Source organism: Emydura macquarii, unplaced genomic scaffold (genome assembly GCF_026122565.2).
Source record: "Emydura macquarii macquarii isolate MOO-44397 ecotype Brisbane River unplaced genomic scaffold, CSIRO-AGI_Emac_v2 contig_67, whole genome shotgun sequence".
In the NCBI taxonomy this organism is placed as follows: Eukaryota; Metazoa; Chordata; order Testudines; family Chelidae; genus Emydura; species Emydura macquarii.
This window is the reverse complement of record NW_027130204.1, coordinates 11,231,809-11,243,872: the sequence shown is the minus strand read 5'-3', so window position 1 is coordinate 11,243,872 and position 12,064 is coordinate 11,231,809.

The following is a 12,064-nucleotide window of genomic DNA, read 5'->3' as shown; positions in this document are numbered from 1 at the left end:
GCATAAATGTACAAGTTATTTAGTTTTGCATCCACAACAGCTGCTTTTGAACTGTATTTTGCAGAGCTGGCACCAAAAACCCAAATATTATCAGTGGATCAAAAAATGGGGAGTGGGGACATGTTTAAATAAAAAATAAAATGACAAAAAGTTTAATTCAGAATTCAGAAAATTTCAGCCAACTCTAGTACTTGGGGCTTTTCTGGCTTATGTGTTCAAGTTCTTCCTCACCTTCAGATCTTCTATACGTTCAATTTTAAAAGGTGAGTATACATTTGATCCAACGCCCACTGAAGTCAATGGAATGATTCTCTCCACTGCCCCCTAGATGTACTGTAGGAAATATGAGAGCACTTCCTAATGCAGGAACAAGGGTTTGATAGATGAGTAAAAGACTGAGGAATTTAATATATAGTCATGGAGATTCAGCTGGTAGACGATAAAGCATGAGCACGATAAAGCATGAGCACAAATTCCAATATAATGGACATTTCCTAAAAGAAGGGGAAAATATATCAGCAACAGAGACATCACTGTCCATCATTTTCCCCCCAATGAGTTGCAGAGCCAGAGATATACACTGTATAGGTCTGACAACAAAAAACATCAATTTTGCCTTTGCAACTTCTTGAGGTTTTTGCTCTTAGCAAACACTGAAATTGTTACAAAAAATACCTCCAAAAAATGCTACACATTGCTTTTGAAACATTGGCTAACTTCACAGAGAGATGCTGAATGCATACAGTTCTCTAAATTGGTGATGACGTGTACAGCAAAAACAATTAGGGTGAGAGTCTAATTCCCTAATAATTCAAGTCAATAGAGCGAAAGTGAATCAATGGGAACTGTTCGGGGAGTAAGTGTCTAGGAAAAGTGATAGGAGCAGAGTTATCAGAATCTGGCCCTTAACAAAATAGACAAAGAAAAATAATCAGTTTTGCTATGAACGTTTTCCAAAGTGAAGAGTAAACATTTTATCCATCACTACAGTGGCTGATTTCAATATTAAATCAGGAAAAACTTCCCATGTCTAAGATTATATTAGGCTGAGGATTCTCCAGCAGTTTCTTTCTGTGGACCACCTTGAACGACCCTCTCATAGATCTCTTCCCCACATCCCAATCCACACTCTAGTTGGCTCTCAAAGGTGTGTCATCCTGCAAACTACAAACAAGGGCTCCACAGTCTAAAGTTTGAGAACCACTGTAGAGTCACCCAAAAGGAAGAGGTGAAAGCCCCATCATTTGGGTCATTTAAAGCTATGTGTAGGGTGGACATGGCACTAGACAATATACGGACAGTAACAATTGTACACTGGCAGGGCAGTGGATTGGATTGTCTAATATGATTTCATCTTCTATCATGTTTTATGAAAATTAAACTACTACCACCCAAACCTGAGGTCATTTTATTTACAAAAAAAAAAAAAAAAAAAGCAATTTCCTGGGATCATAAATACTCAAGAACCATTCCTCCCTCTCTCTCTCCCCCATATATGACCATGCTGTCACTCTGCTAACACTCTCACCATGAATCAAATTAAAACCTACATGGTTTTCCTCCCCTTAGCCAGACTTAACGCGTTATCACTAGCTGAGGTCTGATCCTGCACCACTTATGTCCACGTGAGCAGGATTAGCCCCTTATACATCTACACTCATCTTGAGGCATGAGATAATTTGCTGACGTGATCTGTACAGAAAGCAGCCCGTATAAAATATAGTGTAAAATATACTCTTTGTATATAAACACCTGCAATTCCCCCACTAAAAGTATTTGCTTTCTCTATTTTCTTATGTAAAATGTATAGTGTGCTGTGAATCTCATGATTCACTTCACACTTAAATACATAAACTTCTCAGTCTCTCTCTTTTTCCATAAACAACAAGAATGCCACTGAAGAGAATACACAGAGTCAGTAGGAGTAAGTAGAGAAGACAAAGGGCTTGTCTTCATTTACCTCGGAGATTCGGCTGCAGTCGACCGGAGTTACTCAAGTTACGCAAAAAAAAATTGCGTAACTCTCGTCGACTTCTCTGCTTCTGTTGTGCGCGCCGTCTTCACTGCACTGCACTGACAGGAACCGCATTCCCATCGATGCAGCGCTATGCCACTTAAGAAGGTGGTCTTAATACGTCGATTTCTGGATCGACTAAGCGGGTCTTCACTGACCACTCAGTCCATCCAGAAAAGTTGATCTGATGGCGGTGAATTTGCTGCTGTCAGTGAAGACATAGCCAAAGTAACAATGAGCAATATCCTCAACTGGAGTAACTCAGCAGAGCTCCATGGCCTTCAAAGGAGGCAGTGTGGTCTAATGGATAGGGCACCAGACTGCCAATCAGGTAACCTAGATTTTAGTCCTGCTTCTGCCTGTCAGTGGCTGTGGAACCTTGGCCAAATCTCTCTACCTCTTTAAGCCTGTTGCCTCTGTTATCCTTTGACTTGTATGTGCTTCTGGGCCAGGTCACTGTCTGCACGTTACCCAACACAGTGGGATACCAGTCTTGATTGGGATCCCTAGGTGTTAGTATAAGTGCATCAGGAAAATTCAAGACTTTTATGACACCGTCGCCAAGTTGTGTCTCACTTTGCCTGTTTCAAGTACTCCTGTTGAGATTGCACATGAGATTCTCCAGATCACATCATGGGAAGCTGTTAGGAAGATTACAGGGTTGGCCACCTGGTGCTGTATTTATGGGTACTTATTCAGTACCTCAGCAATTCACCTGTTAAAGATAGCACACTTGTGAGGCAGCGAAGTATTGTCCCATTTTACAGAGTGCGAAATGACATGCAGAAGGCCTGATCTACTGTCCACTGAAATGAATCAAGAGACTTTCAGTGTCATCAGTGGACTTTGGATCGCACTTACCCAAAGAGACACAAAGTCTGTGACAGAGCTAGGAATTAAACCCTTATTGGCAGAGTTGTAGTCCAACATCCTAACCAAAAGACCACCCTTGAACCATAAAATATACTCCAACTGAAGATTTAGATCAAATTCTGGAGGAAGGTTCAAGTTAGTTCTTATTTGGAGCTCAGTCCTGCAACTCTCATTCATCTGAGGAATCCTTCGAGATAGGGTTGCTCTTGTGACTAAACGTCGCAGGATATGGTCCTTTATTAGTATGAATTCTCACACCCCTTTTTTTCAGCATCTAAGACAGACCAATAGATTTAAGTTGTATTCATTACTGTCCTCATTATGACTTTTTCTACCAAAACAAGATATCCTAATTGTAAAACAGATGAGACACGGCGGCATCTTGTAGTAATTTGACCTTTTCAGCATGTCATATTGTGACCTTCTGTCCATTCCATCTGCTCATTGGACACTGCAGGGAAGAATAAAATAGTCATGCACGACTGTAACTAGGACGCAAGGCAGCACAAACTTAACTCGTTGAGAGACTGTAAGCCTATCTGATCCTTGGAACACCTCATTAAAAATCCTATTTAGGTCCTCTGTCTTCTCCTCTGCTAACCTGATGGGATTTAGCCACTTTTGATATTATTAGAACATTTATGTTAATAGTAGCATGAGACATTTTTATGAAGATACTACAATCTCTGCCTGAGATCTTATTGACAGATCAAGCTTCTTTCATGGAAAGTGACAATGGATTACCATTCTGGGCGGCACTTTGCAACAAGCAACAAATCATATTTAACTTCTTGGGTATTCATTATCACAACATTAATCCATCTGGCATTAAGGAGAGAGTAATATGCAAGCCTATTGTATTTCTCTTGTCATTTAGTATAATTCTGGAATGGCATTTCAAACCTTTTTAACAGAGATCTCCAAGTATAAACTTTCATAGCACGTAAAATATAATATTAAGCTGTCACTAAAGCCTGACATGATAGCAGACTTGTTTCTGGGCCAGAAGACTAAAGACTGAGGGCTAAAATCTCACAGATGGGACTTGGGTTTATATGTAGGATCCTGCTGTGTTGTAATGGTATCCTTTAGATACGATAAGCTAAAGTCCCTTCAGCCCACCCCAAAGATGTCCACATGTAAGTCAAAGACCACATGGCACTTAGTCTAACTCTAGTCTCTGGGCCAACTTTCCTCCTCAATAAAAACACATGTGAATGTCATAGGCTGTGTGTGAGCTATTGCTACAGAGCACAAGCAAGCTTTCAACAGGCAGTGTCGAGTGGTCATCTACAGGCAGGCATTTGCAACTGTGGCCAGGGAAACAAAATATCTAGAGCTTATGCTGGCCATTTGCACTTTGCATAATGGTACTGTGTTGGCCTACATGGTTGCTGAATTACCCTATCTAACTCATTTACAGACTTTGAGACTGAAAGACCAAATATAAAAACACTAACCTAAGTTCACATTTTGCAAAGACTTATGCACACGTGGAATTTTAATTTTTAGCATGTGCATAAGTATTTGAGAGACTGGGGACTGAGAGACTAAATTAAAAAAGTGAAAAACACAGGAAGTCACAGACAATTCCCATAACGAAGGAGAGAATAATATAGGAAGGATTTACAGTTACTGGGCTAGCTGCCCCTTTGTCCCTTTCCTAGTCTCTTGGAGAGTGCACTCCTTCAGATGTTCCGCTTCATGTCTTTTCCTATCATAGAGTAGAATTCCTCAAGTTTTCCACTCCTAGACAAGGCCTAGAGCTACAGAACCCTGTGTATCAATCATATCTACCTAGCAGGTCCAATGAGCTCTGACACCTACAGTTCTTCCCTTTGGGAGTCTCTGACCACATGCATTCAGTGACCAGTCAGCCATCTTAACAAAAACATATGATTTATTTTAACAGAAGGAACAAAGCATGTAGAGAAAACACACAGTCTACATGCATGTCTAGCTTACCAAAAGGCTCATCATTCCCCAATGGTAACCTAGCCTGGTCTAATTTCTTCAGACACTGCTGGCAGTGGCCAAAGACAAAGAGTGGGAAATGGTGCTAAAAGATTCAGTAAGCACAGATTAATGGGAGGAGTTTAGGACTGAGAAGGAGAAAATTACAGCAGAGGAGTAAGTGGGAGCAAGATTATCATAGGTCTTGGAGATGATAAGTAGTTTGGCTCTTATAAGGTAAGAGATAGGAAGTCAATGGAGGGATGCAAGAATTGTATGATACGGTCTGACCAGAAGAAGTTTCACAGCCTTGAAGACCAGAAGGATAGTGGTATCTGGATGGCAAATCGAAGTTCAGTGTTTGAGTCAGGTTGAGTTTGAAGTGATGGAACATTCAAGAGGAGATGCCCAAGATATAGCTAAAAATACAAAACCACAAAGGGAAGGAGAGTGGGTGGTTGAAAGGCAGCTCTAAAGCAGAACATACACAAATCACATTACTGGCTTTACAGAAATACATTAAACAGCACATATATATCCACATGGAAAACCTGATGGTGATGTGGCCATCAAACCAAATCAGCTATCCCTTCTTTTAGCAACATCCCAGTATTTTGGCGTCTTTAATTTCAAGTTTGAGAGACAGCTACTCCCTTCTAATTGTTCTATTTAGTAGTAAATTAGTTAGCCATAGGTAAATAATTCCAAAGCCAGATATAATTAATAATTAATAAAGAATGAAGTTAAAATTAATTCTCCCATGTCTGATTTTCTTCATTTTTTTAAAAATAGAATACATAATACGCAGTGGAAGTGAAAATGGTTCAAGCGGTTTTATGCTGGCTAAATGTATTCATGTTTTCAAGATACTCTTTCTTTGTATGCCAGTTGCTAAGCCTCATTATTATTATTGTTAAATCAGATTAGTAAAAAATAAATTCTACTGTTAAATAACCTGAATCATATTTCCCTTTGTTTACAGGAAATTAGGTAATTTTAAAACAGCACACTTGGAGAAAGAAATTAATTAATTTGAAGGAAAAAAAAAGAAACCAGGGTAAGGTTGACCCATGTTGCATGAACAGGTAGTAAAAGGCATTATCTTCTGGGTACATGCACGTAACTCCAATTTAAAATAAAATGATACCTAAAAAAATTGAATCCTTTAAATGTTCAAATCACTGAGGCATTTTCTAATGAACTCTCATAGGACTCCTGTGAGGTAGGTGCGTAAGTATTATTATGCTTATGTCATAGATGGAGAAACTGAAAGCAGGTGTTACTTGCTCATGGACCCAAAGTGGTAGAGCTGGGTTTAAAATTCAGAACCTCCTGGCTCTGGAGCAAGATCTGATGTAGTTCTTACAATGATTTAAGAGAAGTTATTGGTACTCAGTCATGAATTTCTTGCTCCAAAAAGCAATATGAATACCTCTATAGATGACCAACGCATGGTAAGCGACTCAGTAATGCTGGTCATGTAGCCAAATTAAGGGAACATGTAGTCCTGAGGCTCCCATTCTGCTTCCACTACAGGTCATGAAGGAAGGACTAGACACAAGATTCTTCTTTATCCTGACCCTTTTTATGTCATTGGTCGTGTTACATGATTCTTGTGTTACATGAAGGGGTAACTAAATATTTCCTTATTCACTTTCTCCACATCACTGTTGATTTTATAGACTTTTATCATAGCCCCTCCCTTAGTCACCTTTTTTCCAAGCTAATTAGTCCCAGTCTTTTTAATCTCTCCTCAGCTGGAAACTGTTCCATACCCATAATCATTTTTGTTAACCTTCTCTGTACCTTTTCCAATTCTAATTTATCTTTTTTGAAATGGGAAGGCCAGAACTGCACGTACTATTCAAGATGTGGGTATATCATGGATTTATATAGAGTCATTATGATATTTTCTGTCTTACCTATCCCTTTCCTTATGATTCCTAAGGATTAGCTTTTTTGACTGCCGCTGTACATTGAGCGGATGTTTTCACAGAACTATCCATAATGACTCCAAGATCTCTTTCTTGAGTGTTAACAACTAATTTAGACACGACCATTTTGTATGTATAGTTGGAATTATGTTTTCCAATGTGCATTACTTTGCATTTATGAGCATTGGATTTCATCTGCCATTTTGTTGTCCAGTCACACAGTTTTGTAAGATTCCTTTGTAATTCTTCATGGTCTGCTTTTCACTTAACTAGCTTGAATAATTTTGTATCATCCGCAAACTTTGCCACCTCACTGTTTACCCCTTTTTCCAGATCATCTATTAATATGTTGAACAACACTGTGCTAGTACAGATCCCTGGGGGACACCACTATTTACCTTTCTTCATTCTGTATAATTTGGTTAAATAGAGCTGAATCCTGAGCTCATTTACACCCAAGTTGTTTTCATAGAAATGTTACAAGAATATACACAATGATTCAGTGCTTCAGCCTGGGGTGATTATCCCTTAACCCATGGTTTGGAGTAGGCATTTGATAACCTGGTCCATCAGATGAACACCTTCATTAAACCATTAAACCATAGGAACACGTTTGGGCATGAGACAAACTATGTTTATGCTCATACCACTTTTCTAAAGAACACTTCCAAAACAAGATACAGCACAGCAAGATGATATGTAATGTGAAGGTGCAGAGTCAAGAACTCACCCACTACTAATTTCCCTGCCTTCAAGTACAGTCTACAAAGACTATGTAAGAGTAAAGCCAGACATGTGAAGGTAACTCACCAGCATGACAAAAACAAAAACAAAATAAAAAACCCCCAACACCAACAACCCTATGATATTAACAGACTAGAATACAAAGCCATTTTAGTGTCCAAATGACAAAGCCTGGCAGGAAGCTCTGTGTAAATCATCATACTTGGTTGTGTTTGAAAGTCAGTCATAATTTCAAGACTATCTTGGTTTACTAACCAAAAAGAAAATCTGAGAAATAATTAACTTCACAAGTTCTTAGAAAGTCTCTTATGTCTTCACGTGTTGAGGGACATGTCTTAGCTCTCTTTCTACATCATTTATTATTATTAATTATTATTACTATTTATACTATGTCACAGTATAGTTTATAAATGTGAGTCTCTAACCCAGAAGTTTATCATTAGACTGACATTCTTGCTGGGAAATACCAGCTACCACTTAAATACACCACCACCAGCGCACGCACACGGAGTGTTTTGAAAATTCATTTGATATAAGTGAATATTCCTATATTTACCTCAACTCTTATTTATGATCAGTTATAGCCATTTTCCTTTAATGATCTTGTTATTCAGCTAACAATGTACAGCATAACAGATATTTTTCAACAATATTTTCCTGATAGAGGATTGCAGATCCACATTCGGAACATGAATTCTGTAGATTCACTACATTTTGCTTAAACAGTTTTCACTACCATATGACAATTATATGTGGTCTTAGTCCTAGTTGGCAATTCCCACAAGGGCAAATTTAAAATCAGAAGCATCTACAGAACTGTATATAGTTTTAAGATGCTGCATGCTGACACCCTAATCTAGAAGTCAGTTTCTGACACTCTGATAAGGAAACATTGAACACAAATAAAATTTAGCTTAGGCATGACCACCTTCTTCTCTAATGCACCATGAAATGCTTTCATTGCTGATGGACTGTTGTTATGCCTCCTGAGTTGTAGTTCCCAGTGGAATGTGCATTCAAATGAATGAAACATCTCAGGGTACTTAGACTGGATAAGTGTATTTCCTGGATGTACCTGGTGGAAGTCTATCAGCATTAGAGAGGTTAATTAGTCAACTGAGAGCTGGAATCTCAGACTAATTTTTGCTGTCAGGGATATTGATAGATTTTTCAAGCCTTAAACCAACAATTGGTGCAAAAGATCAACTCACTAATGATTGTCAATTAGTTGTGTGACTGTTGGCTTCATTTTTCTGCCTTTGGAAAACATGTCAGACTCATTCACCAACAGCCTATGCCACCTGTATTTTGCAGCTGTGAAAATATGGATATTCTAAATAAGTCCCCAGAGCCACAAGATCTAAATGGGTTTTGTTTGAGGGAAGAGGTTTCGGTAGATAGTAAATACCTTATCATTGTGACATTATAAACTGTGTTCATTTCTCTAGAAAAACAGTGGATCATTCCTAACTGCAAACTAATCTAAATATTTCTGGGGACACATTGATGCATTCCCAGCTCAGCTATTTCCATGTAAATTTGTCACTCAGGAATTATAACAAAAGAGGAAATGCACAAACCCCCAAAATGAAGGAGATCTCCTACAACAAATTTATGTTAGAAATGAACACTACCAAAGCATTCAAAGCAGACCTGATTCCATAAAGAGAAAGGATATAGTTATTTCACAATTTAGAAGTTAAATTCAGACCTGCTTAATGCTGTTTTGTGCATGAGAGAAAGAATGTTTGTGTGATATACTGTAGCATCACAGGCATGCTGTTTTCTGCAGTTGTTTTCCTCAGGATATTAACGCCAGGAGAGCTTATTAGTATCCTCTGTGTTGTGCATGCAGAGAATCAAAGCTAATACTGATATATGGGCCTGTTTACCGACAAAGATAACTTCCAAAAGCAGAGTATGAAATTTCACTACATAACTAAGCAATTAATGCTAGGATTCAGATGACTTTGTGCACATGCATCTTGTCTGATAAACATATTTTTTAAACCCTTAGAATTAAACACCATATAATAGAAACAGAACCAAATTTGCTCTGTTAGATGCATGCGATCCCCATTGGTTTCAATTCAGGTTGCACGATGGGAGTTCTGTGATTGTAAATGAAAACAAAATCCAGCTCACCCACTGCATTTAGACCACGTTATTGTATTATAGACATTGTGAGCATCTAGTAAGTGTTAACAAGTGATGGGAAACCTTAAAAGGCCCAAATTACTGAGGATTTCAAGTATTTTCATTTCTCTTTAATTCCTTTATAATTGAATTTAGTTCTTATGAAACTTGAATTGTCAGTTTTTTAACTTGAGAGCAGTTGCAGCACTAGCAATGGTGGGGTTAATAGAGACGCCACGAAAGGGAACAGAACCACTCAGAAAAGTGTGAAAAGAAAATCAGGTAAAAGAATTGTATGCCATCTCAATTCAATGCACCGTTCACAGCAGTCATTTTGGCAGACTAATGCTTTCATAAGGAAGATGGCGTTCCTGTGTGGGGCTCCAAAACACCGGCAGGAAAACTACACTGAATAGCTCTGCAGCCGTAACATAGCACAGAGGAGCACTTTCAAAACTGCCCTTAAGCAATAAGCATATGTCAGACTAAAGTAAATATAGCATCTCATCTAAACCAACGAAAGTAGTGCACTTCCCCACACTGCCTAAACAATGGGCTGCAAACTTGTCCTCTGTGGACCACCTGAAGGAGTGAAAGAATAGTTCAGTCTCAATAGCCAAGTGAGAAGTTCCTTGAATTTTTACACTTTTCATCATTAATAATCGAGGATGCTATTGGCATCACAGGTACGGAAATGTGTCCACAATACATGCCTTTAAGATGGCAGTGCCTCTTCTCAGAGTCTATAGCACTTTAAAGGCCCACGCCCGTGTTGGGGGGTAGTCCAGAAGTTTCCCATCTTAACACCCCAGTGGTTGCCTCAAAAAGACATGTCTCAGATGGCACAACACCTCCCTAAGTTCCCTGGAGGGTGCAAGAAATGCAGTCATTTAACAGGGTGAAGCATGGAGTCTCCTCCGTGGTTCTCTAGCTCTATCAATCAGTGCTGTGGGAGGTGGAGAGAGAGGGCTTGAACTCCTTCCCCTCTGCTTCAGGAGACTAGAGACACTTTGACGCTAGTCCTTAGTGTTCCTCGCATGCACCTGGGTACAATGAATGCAAGCCTCCCTAGCTCCAGAGGTGCAGAGTGAGGCAGACTTTCCCCGTCTCCCCTACCTTGCTAGCTTGCACCTGAGACATACCAGGGTACAATCCAGACCAGTGAGTAGCTGTGTCACCCCTGCCCTCTAACACAGGATGCCCTTTACAATGCCTTGCTGCTGTAGTCTCCAGCCTAGACTGCTCACAAATAGCCTCCAGCACTTCCAGCTAAGTCCATGTGTGTGCTGCAGCCAGCCAGCCACACCTCGACTCTTACCAGCCTTAACTATTACCTCAGGGTGACCCTTGGATATTCCCAGTCCCAGATTTTCCCACAGAAACTTGTGTCCTGTACTGCCCAACCGTCTCCTGGACAGTACAAGTATACTGCGTCTGTTATTCCGTTAAGGGAATAATACGCTCACAACTCGTCACCCCAAATGAAGTTACCCTGATACTTCAACTTGAACACATTGGATTACATTAAACAAGTTTATTAACTACAAAGGGATAGCTTGTAGTTAATCTACAGGCATAAAAATCAGAAGTGGCTACAAGAAAAACAAAAATAAAATGTTTGCTGGTGCCTTATAAACTATATTAGTTTCTGTGACATGCAGTACCCCTGTGTGTACTGCTGTATTGTGTGATTTGTGTAGCATTCATGTTCATCCTTATAGTGTAACTGTGTATTGTCTAATGCAAAGTATGTCATGGAAGGTGTTTTTGGAATGCTCATGACACACTGAACATTATGGTTATGGTAGCATGTTTCCTGCAATGTCATACATATGTGCAGATATGAAACTCTGCTATGTCATATCCCCACACGTCTCACGTGGCTTGGATAGATGCAGACAAACACAAAGCTGTGGTTCCATGCCCAGCAGAGGCATGCATACAGGAACAATGGACTGACCTAAACACCTTTGAGCACTTTGGCTCAAGAGGGAAAAATCACGCCCATTGCCAGACAAGGACGACCACCTGACCCTGGGGAAGGTGGGAGAGGAGGGTCGAGGAAACTTGTTAATAAGAAAGAGGCATCCTTGTCTCAGGGCTCTCCCCTGAAATCTATCTTCCAAGCAACATCAAGGACTGGCACCTACGCACGGGGCCTGGTTGCAAGAGGCATTGCAACCATCTGTGGGTAAGCTGACATCACACAAGCTATTGAAATATTAAGTCTAGTTTAACATGTGATTTATTACTTTAGTTAATTGTGGTCAAATCTCTTAATTAATATTTATCTGACTTATAATCACTTAAAGTCTTGCTGTAACCAATAAACTTATTTGTTTGTTTTATCTAAAACAGTGCATGTGGCTTGAGTGTGTGCAGAGACTTCACTTAGAGTGAGAGAGCTGGT